At 39.0% G+C, this 12,142-nt stretch overlaps 1 pseudogene; it reads left to right on the forward strand.

The window, feature by feature from the left end:
- Nucleotides 1-8,091: 8,091 nt before the first annotated feature.
- On the forward strand, nt 8,092-8,355 carry LOC127665865 (anaphase-promoting complex subunit CDC26-like; annotated as a pseudogene).
- The last annotated feature ends 3,787 nt before the right edge of the window (nt 8,356-12,142 follow it).

Here is a 12,142-nt window from a genome sequence, read left to right on the forward strand (position 1 = left end):
ATGGAGGCCAGAAGAGGGAGCTATAGCCTCTGCAACTGGAGTTACAAATGGTATAAGGCACCATGTGAATCCTTGGAATGATGCTGGATGCCCTGGAGGAATCGCCAATTTAGCCCTTATATTTTCCATTAATTTAATTTTAAATTAAAAACATTCTTTTTTCATATAGAAAATATCTAGTAATAGGTCAGATATGGTGGTGCTTAGCTTTTATCTCTCCTTATAGGAAGCTTAGGTATGGGGATCTCAACTTTGAGACCAGCCTGGGCATTATAGTAAGAATTTATCTCAAATATTGATAAGTAGCTAAACCTGTGTGTATTATGAATAGATTTATCTTGAAAAGTGATATGTTCCTATGGTATTCCTAAGAACCAAAGTACTTTTAACTAATTTAAAAATTTCCTCTAGTTTCTATTGTCATAATTCTGACTGTAAAACAGTCATTGAATTTCTTAACTTTTCAGTTTTAGACTTTCTGCTGCAGCAGATATGAATTGATAGCAATATCAGTATTTTTGTTAAACTAATAAGACATATGATATTATAATCTTGTGTGATGGTTTGCATGAAAATAGCTCCCATAAGCTGGTACTATAAGGGAGAAGTACTATAAGGTCTTATTGAAGCAGGTATGGGCTTGACGAAGGAAGGAAGTGACTTGAAATATCAAATGCTCAAGCAGGATTCTGTTCCTGGTGCCTGCTGATCCAGATGTAGAACTCTGAGCTACCTCTCTGCCACCCTGTCTGTCTACATTCCCATCATGACAGTAAGGGAGTAAATTTTTGAAATGTAAGCCAACTCTTACGTAATGTTTCCTTTATAAGTTGCCATCGTTATGATGTCTCTTCATGGCCAAACAAAGAAACAAACAACAAAACAATGCTAAATAAGACATCCCCTCAGGATTGCTCACTGTCAAATCGAATAGTTTATTGCAATTATTATTTCTTCAATGCAAAAAATGTTTTTTTTGGGGGTGATTTCTCTGTAATTGCCATTCTTGGATCTTTCCCAGGCTCTAGACACAGGATTGGTTCATTCCAAGACTTCACACAAACATCTAATGGCTCTTGTGACTGAGATATGCATCTATTTATTTGTCTTCCAAACTCTGTGTTCCACTAGGAATTCTACTATGTTGCTATTTATGTTCAGTCCACTTCATCTTTTTCCAGTTGAAATAGGTTAGCCTCTGATCCAGTTAATTACATTTAATTAATTGAAGAAGTTGTTCTCTAGGACTGAAGAACAACAGTTGTGTCAAATATATGATGTGACAAATTTAAGTTCTGATAATTATAGATAATTTTAAATGTCAGTTAAGAATTATATGATACAATCTTAAGAGTGTCAAAAATGCTTTATTAAGTAAATACAAAGTAAAGATAATGAGACAATGCTTCATAATCTATTGATAAAACTGATTTCTTTTAAATAGGAACATCTCACTTCTCAGTGAGCACTCTTGGAAATATCTTTTCTCAATTCAAAAAATGTGGGTAGCAACAATTTGTTATTAATGGCTAAAAATAGGACTGATTCATAAAATTACTTAAGAGTCATATATACTATGTGCTTATTTTACTATGGTTTTTTTGGGGTGATTTCTCTGCAATTGCCATTCTTGGATCTTTCCCAGGCTCCAACAAAGAGGATTGAACAAAGGAATTTCAAAGATAAATAATCTGCCCTCATCTTTGTAGATATAGCTCACTAGTAGAGTGCTTGCTTAAAGTTTTGTTTAGATGCCCAGCAGTACAATCAATCAGTCAATCAATTTATCAGTCAACAACAAGTAAAAGTCAAGATCAGATATGTTTGACTCCAAAGCTCATATCTTTTCCACTCCAGTCTATTTCCTAGTCTATCATTACCCAATCTTACCTGCTATATTTTATTTGTTTTCTTTCATAGTGGACAACAAGTGGACATAGTATTTGTTTGACTACAGCATTGTGCTTCCTGTGGTTGGGGTCACTGTGGTCATCTTCTGTGTTGTGGGTTTTGACATCTATAGAATCCACCTAAGGCATCGAGCCTTCTTACCAGAGAATCTAATTTGTAAACAAAGGAAATGGCAATAACAGTGCTTAGAAAAATTTCATTATTTCCAGAATGTTGGAGGTTTCTTTTCCTCACTGCCTTCTACTAAAACCAATGAGTGATTCAGTTGAAGCAGCTTATTAGTTCTGCATTTTTGCTCATTTCATGATAGACTAAGAAATATATTGTAAAGTATTTTCTAGCTTTTGTTGGAAAAAATTAATTATTTAAATGAACATTTGAGACACATACACATAACAATGTTCAAAAGTGGTAGATATTTACATATTATAAACCTAAATTTTAATTAGCCCTACCTGTGTCTGCCTAGAGACATTTATTTTAGTTCTAATAGTTTCATTTTAAGAATATGTTTGGCCTCTCTAATCTGCACCTACACCTGTCCCCATGCCAAATCCACTGGCTTGTCCTCCCCTACCCCACAGTCTGCCTGTGGTGGGAAATGCTAAAAAAAACACATTCTCATGCTTGTACAGGAAACTCTCTACCCTGGCAGCCTGGTCAATCATGCAATGTTGGGTGATGGCTGACCTGTTTTTATCTCATGGGGACTCCCTGGCCCAGCTCTCCCTAAACGTCTCCTCCTAGCTTGCTAAATTCCCACTCGGGGCTTGCTACCATGCCAACCCTATGCTTCAAATCTCCCATGGCCTTTGTGATGCACCTCAGGCAAAACCATGCTTTGCCATAGTACCTTTCTCTCTTGAACCCAGATGAGCCACCACCTGAAGGAAAATACAGCATAAACTTACTTCAGAAATGAAGGTAACTCAAGAGCAGAATTGGCACCAAAATACAAACAGCTGGAGCTCTCCCCAGTTTTCCATTGGTCCTGGGTTAAATGATATAAATAACTCCTTCAAAAAATACAGGAAAACAGGGTTAATCCCTGAAAGAAGAAACAAATGCAAGGTCACACACATCGGTAAAATAAACTTTACTAAAGCTCAAAATATACAATGAAACTCACACAATAATAGTGCCTGATTTCAGCTCCTCACTCTCACCAATGGTGGGTCATTGAAAAAGAAACTAAACAGAGATACAGTGAAAATAACAGAAGTTATGAACCAAATAGATTTAACAGATATCTGCAGAATATTTCACCCAAAACAAGAGAATACACTTTCTTCTCCGCACATATGTGATCTTCTCCAAAACTGACCATGAAACAAGCCTCAACATAAACTAGAAGATTGACATTATCCCATGCATTTTATCAGATCACCACAGACTAAGACTGTACTTAAACAACAACAACAACCACCACCACAACAACAACGACAACAGAATGTCCACATATTCATGGAAACTGTACAACTCTCTACTCAACAATAACTTGGTCAGGGAATAAGGAGAGAAAGAAGTTAAAGACTTTCCAGAATTCACTGAAGCTCGAGGTACAACATACCCAAATTTATGGGACACAATGAAATCAGTGTTAATAGGAAAATTCATTTCATAAAGAAATTGGAGAGACCCTATACTAGCAAATTGACAGAACACCTGAAAGCTCTAGAACCAAAGGAAGCAAACACACATGAGGAATAGACTGAAGAAAATAATTAATCTCAGGGCTGAAATAAAAGAATTAGAAACAAAAATAAATACAAATAGTGAACAGAACCAAGAGCTGGTTATTTGAGAAAATCAACAATATATTCAAAACCTGAGCAAAACTAACTAAAAGTCTCAGAGTATCCAAATTAACAAAATCAGAAATGAAAAGGAAGCCATATCATCAGAAACTGAGGAAATTAAAATATCATCAAATCTTACTGACTCTACTTCTTTACTCTCTCTCTCTGCCTCTCTCTAATTCTACTACCCTCTTAACTCCCCTCCACATGTCCTGAATAAACTCTATTCTGTACTAAAAAAAAAATCTTACTGACTATACTTGACAAAACTGGAAAACATAAACCAAATGGATGATTTTCTAGACAGATACCTCATACTAAAGCTAAATCAAGATTGATTATGTAAACTATGCAAATCCTCTCAACCAAAAAAATCCAAAACAACAACATCATCATCGTCGTCATCATCATCGTCGTCGTTATCATCATCATCATCATCATCACCACCAACAACAACAAAAGCAACAACTACCCAGGGCCAGATGGTTTTAGTGCAGAATTCCAAAACACCTTCAAAGAAGAGAGAATACCAATACTCTTCAAATTATTCCACAAAAATAGAAACAGAAGGAACACTACCTAATCCATTCTATGTAGCCACTGTTGGTCTGATATCTTGAGCACAGGAAGACACAACAAAGAAAGAACTTAAGACTGATTTTGCTTATGAATATCAAAACAAAAGTACTCAATAAATTTCTTGCAACCACATCCAAGAACACATAACAAACATCATTCACCATGATCAAGTAGGCTTCATCCAAGGGCCTCCACATAAAAGCAGATACACTGAATGTAATAGAAGGGAAAGTGGATAATGGCCTCAAACACATTGCACAGGACAAATTTTCCCGTACGGAACACCAATAGCTCAGATTGTTCTAAGATCAACAAGGGATAAATGTGATGCCTTGAAACTGAAAAGCTTCTGTAAGGCAAATAACACTGTCAATAAGACAAAACAGCAACTTACAGATTGGGATAAGATCTTCATTAACTCTACATCTGAGAGATGGCTAATATCCAAAATATATAAAGAACTAAAGAAGTTAAACTTCATAAAACCAAATAACCCAATCAAAAATGGGGTACAGACTTAAAAAGATAATTCTAAACAGAGGAATCTTTAAGGTCTGAGAAGCACTTAAAGAAATGTTCAATGTCTTTAGTCATTAAGGAAACGTGAATCAAAACAACCCTGAGATTCCACCTTATACCAATCAGAATGGCTAAGATCAAAAACTTAAGAGACAGAACATGATGGCAGGGATGTGGATAAAGGGTAACAGTCCTCCATTTCTAGTGGGAGTGCAAACTTTTATAACCATCCTGGAAATCAATTTGGTAGTTCCTTAAAACATTGGAAATTTCTATCTGAACATACAGCTATACCACTCCTGGCCATATTCCCAAAAGATTCTTTACTGTACCAGAAAGACAGATGCTCCACTATGTTCAAGTGAGCCTTATTCATAATAGCCAGAAACTGGAAGCAACCAAGATGTCCCTCAATTAAAAAATAGATATAAAAATATGTAGTTGCTTTATACAATGGAACACTTTTTAAGCTATTAAAAACAAGCACATCATGAATTTTGCAGGCAAATTGAAGGATTTAGAAATTATCATCCGGAGTGAGTTACCTAGACCCAAAAGTGCATGATATATACTCACTGATAAGTGGATATTGGTCGAAAAGTATAGAATACCCATGATATAGTCCATAGACTCTAAGAAGTTAAATGAGAAAGAAAGCACAAGTGAGGATACTTTAATCCCACTTAGAAGGGGGAACAAAATAATCATGGGAGACAGAGGAAGGGAGGTATATGAGTGGAAGAGGAGAGAAGGAGGTAAAAAGGAGGCAGAATCAGGTATTGTGGGGACACAAGAGAGAAGACCACAGGGCCATGATTATGAATACAAGGCAGCCATGGGTAGGGGAAACCTTTAGAAAGTTCCACAGACCTGGGATGTGAGAAGCTTCCTATATTTAGTCTGTGTGTGTGTGTGTGGGGGGGCATGGAGGTGACTTTAGCTGAAATATCCAACAGTGAAGAAATAGAACCTGAAGAGACTACCTCCAGTAGTTAAGCAGACCCCTCCCTCCAGTGGAGCAATGCTGACTGTTGTGGATTGTGCTATTTGTGTTAGCTTGACTTTCAAAATTACATGGGAACCTGGACATATATGTTGAGGGTCCCTGTCTCTAGCTGCCTTTGATTTGATTGGTGAATAAAAGTTGCTGGTGGCCAATGGCTGTTCAGGGAGACAGAGGCAGGATTTTCCAGGCAAGGGGAACATGGGAGGAATAAGCTTTTAGAATTGCCATGTAGGGGAAGCAGAAATATCAGGCCTGAGAGCTCGAGAAGCAAGAGCATACAGCCATGTAAGAGCCTGGGAAGAACAGCCCCAGGGGCATATCGATTTTAGGAAATAATAGTTCAGGAGTATTGGAGGGGAGGCATTACCAATGTGGAATGGCCCATCCATTGAGTCTTCCTTCTTATTGAGTTTCATGTGGTCTGTGAATTGTATTTTGGGTATTCCAAGATGTTGGGCTACTATCCACTAATCAGTGAGTTCATACCATGTGTGTTCTTGTGACTGGCTTATCTCACGCAGCATGTTTTCTAGTTCCATCCACTTGCCTAAGAATTTCATGAAGTCATTGTCTTTAATAGCTGAGTAGTACTCCACAGTGTAAAAAGACCACATTTTCTGTTTCCATTTCTCTGTTGAGGGACATATGGGTTCTTTCCAGCTTCCTGCTATTATAAATAAGGTGGCTGTGACAAAGTAGAACATGTGTCCTTGTTATAGTTTGGAGCATCATTGGATATATGATCAGGAGTGGTATGGTTGAGTCCTCATGCTATGTCCAATTTTCTGAGGAACTGCCACATTAATTTCAAGAGGGATTGTACCAGCAATCTCACAAACAATGGAGGAGTTCTCCTCTTTCTTCACATCCTTGCCAGCATATGCTGTCACCTGAGTTTTTGATCTTAGCCATTCTGACTCTTGTGAGGTGGAATCTCAGGGTTGTTTTGATTTGCACTTTCCCAGTGAGTAAAGATATTGAACATTTCTTTTTTTTTAATTTATTGATATATTTATTTACATTTCAAATGATTTCCCCTTTTCTGGACCCCCACTCCCCGAAAGTCCCATCAGTCCCCTTCCCTCCCCCTGTTTTCCCACCCAACCCTTCCCACTTCCTTGTTCTGATTTTGCTCTATACTGCTTCACTGAGTCTTTCCAGAACAAGGGGCCACTCCTCCATTCTTCTTGTACCTCATTTGATGTGTGGATTATGTTTTGGGTATTCCGGTTTTTTAGGTTAATATCCACTTTTTAGTGAGTGCATACCATGATTCACCTTTTGAGTCTGGGTTACCTCACTTAGTATGATGTTCTCTAGCTCCATCCATTTGCCTAAGAATTTCATGAATTCATTGTTTGTAATGGCTGAATAGTACTCCATTGTGTAGATATACCACATTTTTTGCATCCACTCTTCTGTTGAGGGATACCTGGGTTCTTTCCAGCATCTGGCAATTATAAATAGGGCTGCTATGAACATAATAGAGCATGTATCCTTATTACATGGTGGGGAATCCTCTGGGTATATGCCCAGGAGTGGTATAGCAGGATCTTCTGGAAGTGAGGTGCCCAGTTTTCGGAGGAGCTGCCAGATTGATTTCCAGAGTGGTTGTACCAATTTGCAACCCCACCAGCAGTGGAGGAGTGTTCCTCTTTCTCCACATCCTCGCCAACTCCTGCTGTCTCCTGAATTTTTAATCTTAGCCATTCTGACTGGTATAAGGTGAAATCTCAGGGTTGTTTTGATTTGCATTTCCCTAATGAACATTTCTTTAGTTACTTCTTGGCCGTTTGATATTCCTCAGTTGAGAATTCTTTGTTTAGCTCTGTACATGTTTTTTTTTTTTTTTTTAAATAGGGTTATTTGATTCTCTGGAGTCTACCTTCTTGAGTTCTTTGTATATATTGGATATTAGCCCTCTATAGGATGTAGGCTTGTAAAGATCCTTTCTCAATCTATTGGTTGCTGTTTTGTCCTATTGATACTGTCCTTTGCTTTACAGTCTTTGCAATTTTATAAGGTTCCATTTGCCAATTCTTGATCTTAGAGCATATGCCATTGGTCTGTTCAGGAAAATTTCCCTTGTGTGCATGTGTTTGAGGCAGGGAACACCTGAGTGTAAGATCACTTGGGACACGGTCCACCAGTGGCCCAACAGCACCCAGGAGCTAAGCAGAGCCACAGCACTCTGTGCCAGGGGAGAGCTGATCACCCAGGGGTGCTGAGACAGGTTTGTTGGCACATAGGAGGGACAAGCCTCATGTTGATTTCAATATGCTGCAGTAAAAACCAGTACTTGTGGAGCTCAAGTTTGATGTCATTGAGGAGTTTGAGAGTATTTGAGTAGACCGGGAGACCCATAAGAAGCAGAAGGAAGATGTGGAAGGCATAGAAACCAGTGATGGAAAAGGAGCTGCTCTCTGGATTCAGCAGTGACCCCCCAAGAGCCAGGGACAAATGATTAATGATCAAACTGGTTATAAACCCCAATTCAAACCCAACAACCACACGTCTAAGTTTGGAAACTATGAATTTTAGAGATGGATTCTCTTGTATGCCAGTCCCCTTGTATAGAATACAATGATGGCAGAAACACAAACCAGATTTAGAGAATTAAGTGTGTGCAACCAAGTAGAATATTTACTGTCTCCTGCCAGGAAAGATAACTTCTGTGTGAAATTACTGCTGTCTAACCTTTGTGATAAAAGGAAAGTCAAAATTTAGCTTGTTTCTGAAAAATTGGAATAAGGAAAGCTTACTTGATTTTTGTTTTTAAAAATAAATGTACTTTTGGAGAAAAAGATTGTGAATAGTAAAAGTAGTAGCACTGCTAATCCTCAGCTTTGACAGGTAACGGTTACAGGTTTGTTGGGTTCAAAAGACCCCAAACCCAGAACACTTGCAAACCCTCAATTTTGACTTAACTCATTTATTCTGTATGACTGCTTTCAGGATGACTGCTGACCATCCTGAGAGCAACAGAAACTTCAGAGGAGTGTGCTCAGGCTTCAAGCCAGCAGTTGGGAGGCTGAAATAGGAATCTCAGGAGTTGAAGAATTGTCTGGGCTACAGAGCAAAACCCTGTCTCAAAATGTCAAAAAACAAAAACAAACAAACAAAAAAAACAAATGAAACCAAGACAAAGATTCCTACCCTCACAGAGATTGATTCTTGTGAACAAATTATCAGAGTTAAATCTCTTTAGGAAGGCTTTACATGAGGGGGAAACACAAACACTTCTAACAGTGAGAGGCAATCTTTTTTACTGGATACTTTATTTACATTTCAAACATTATCTCCTTTCCTGATCCCCCAATAACTCCCTATCCACCCCCTCTTTCTGTTTCAATGAGGCTGTACCCCCACACACCCACCCACTCCTACCTCCCTGACTCGAATTTCCCTACAATGGGACATTGAGCCAACATGGGACCGAGGGCCTCCTCTCCCATTGATGCCTAACAAGGCCATCCTCTGCTACATATATGGCTGGAGCCGTGAATTTCTCCATGTGTACTCCTTGGTTGGTGGTTTAGACTCTGGGAGCTCTGTTTTGTTGATATCGTTCTTCCTATGGGGTTGCAAACTCCTTCAGCTCCTTCAGTCTTTTCTCTAACTCCTCTATCAGAGACCCTGTGATCAGTTCAATGGTTGGCTGCAAGCATCCATCTTTGCATATGTCAGGCTCTGACAGAGCCTCTCAGGAGAGAGCTATATCAGGCTCCTGTCAGCATCAACATTTTGGCATCCACAATACTGCCTGTGTTTGTTGACTGTATATGGGATGGATCTGTAGGTTGGACAGCCTCTGGATCATCTTTCTTTCAGTCTCTAAGAATTCTTGCACAGGAAGCATCTGTGAGCTACTGTGGATACTTTTCTATTTTTACCATAAAATTTTAAGACTGAATCACCGGGTGTGGAAGCCAGAAGATCTATAGTCAATTTTCAAATAGACTCCTTAGCTGGGTTTTACCCAGGCTTCTGGAGAGGTTGTGAGTGATGTGTATGGGAAGATGGAGAGAAATGGATGTGTAGTTCCGTTTTCAAGTTCCAAGCTTTTCTGTAAAAATTTCACTCTAGTTTTATTCATGACCCTAAGTCCTATTATCTTACTGTCTTAGAAAACAATAACCCCCCCCCCCAAGATACAGGTTGTAGGTATACTCATATTATTGCAGCCTCTTGTGTCCTTACAAAGGTCAAAGAAAAGAAAAAGAACTCCCTGATTCAGTCTTCCATTGAAACTCCCCAGTAGGACTTCCCATAGTCATTTTTATGCCTCCCGCATATCTTGCCTTTTGTACTAATATCTGACATGTATGGGACTGTATAAGACAGTGATGAGTGATTCATGCTGTCACCTTTAATTCCTGAGAGGTTATACAATTCTGAGTTTTCAGAAGAGAACCAGAGCTCAGCCGTAAAACAGTAGGCAGGAGATTTGAACCCTGGCAGCCTGCTTTCCAAGCCCATGCTTCTAAATGGCCCCAACTACATTGTTTAGTGTTCTCAACTGCATGTTTAAAAATGCAGAGTGTTGAGGAGAGAAAAATTTCTATTTTTAGATTTCCAAGAATTTTCATGCCCTCTTATTTATAGAATTTACAATTACAGAATTTATAAATATTCATCAGTAGACCAGGACATATTGCAGTTGCTAATTCTCTTGGGCACACCTATATTATACCAAATCTATGTTCCTTAGGATCTGTTCATTTCTGGATTACCAACACCCAGAAAGTTAGTCAACTGCTTGTAAAGACACTGACCTTATTCAAAGAGTAACCTTTCCTTTTACTGCGGCTTTGAGGCATAATGTAATCACTATACAGCAAAAAATGTAATAAAGTGTTACAGGCCAAAGTCTGCCAAGGTATAACCAGGATTCTTTGGTCCAGGAAGATACAGGTCCGGCGGGAATGACAAACTGACATGACCACAGAGGCAGTTTGAATCTGAATGTATATTTGGGGCATTTCCTAGTCCAGTCAAGTTAACATCTCAAATTAAACATCACATCTGTAAAAGGCTAGGGTTTTTTTTGGGCAATATAGGGTGTTTACCCAAAGTCCAGGGCACATGCAGTTAAGCAATTTCTTCATCTTGGTCCCATCTTGGCCTGGGAGCTGAGGAAGGATGGTTTCGTGCCTAGCTTCCTGGTGAAAATGGCTGCACTGTAGAGCTTGGGAAGCTGCCTGGCTCATGCTATCCTCCAAGAGTATTTACGACTAGTCTGCCCATTGCATTCTTTTCTGTGCCATGACCGGGCCACCATAGGCCCCGAGGCCCCCCAATGATCAGTTTCCTGTAGTCCCTAGCCTCAGCCCAGGGCCACCCTAGGCCCCAGGCGATCAGCTGGATCAGCTCCAACCTTTAGGCCCAGCCTGATGAGCTAACTAACTCATTCCTCCTCCGAGTGTCTCTCTGAGAAAAAAGTATCTATTGTCTCTCGGAGTAAAAAGTATCTACTGTCTCTTGAATCACGTCTGGATGAGCTAAAAAATGTTGTTTTGCTCAAGGACTCCATGGGTGGGGCCTGCAACACAAAAGTAGTTCCTCACAAACTTCCCTTGCTACCCTTGTGGGCCTGGGTAGAGATAGCCTGTCTGCACAACAAGCAAGTTTAAGAGATAAAGGCAGAACTGGATTAACTTGTCTCTGATATCCAAATTCATATGTAAATCTCCTTAGTCTGGCCTATTGCTTGCTCTGAAAGGAAATAACTAAAAAGCAAAAAAGAACCTGTGACTAGAGTTCTGGGAATGCTTTTTCTACTGTAACAACAAAAATGGTTGGAGCAAAGCATAGCAGAATTTTTTGGCTACAAGATGGATTCATTATCCTTTAACCATTAAAGAAAGTTGGATTTTTTCCCAAGGGTTTTTTCTGTATCTGTGTGACTTTTGTTTACTTATGTGGTGGATAACACTGATTTAATTATGTTGACAGTTCTTTGTATCTCCACTATGAATCTGACTTGATCACTGTGAATAAATTTTTGGTGTATTCTTGAATTATGTTTGTATTTTATTGAGAATTTTCTTGTTTATGTTCTTCAGATATATTGACCTATAGCTTTCTTTTTATGTAGGATCTTTTTGTAAATCATTTATTTCTTTATTTCTTTATTTATTTACACACACTACAGATTTTAATCCCCTCCCTGTCCACTCTTATATGCTTCCACATCTCATAACTTCTCCCCACACCCTGTCTCCACGAGGATGTCCCCCTACTCACACCCCACCAAACCTCTAAATTCCCTCAGGCTTCCAGTCTCTTGAGGGTTAAGTGCATCTACTCTGACTGACCCCAGACCGGG

The sequence above is a fragment of the Apodemus sylvaticus genome, chromosome 15 (genome assembly GCF_947179515.1).
Source record: "Apodemus sylvaticus chromosome 15, mApoSyl1.1, whole genome shotgun sequence".
Classification (NCBI taxonomy): domain Eukaryota; kingdom Metazoa; phylum Chordata; class Mammalia; order Rodentia; family Muridae; genus Apodemus; species Apodemus sylvaticus.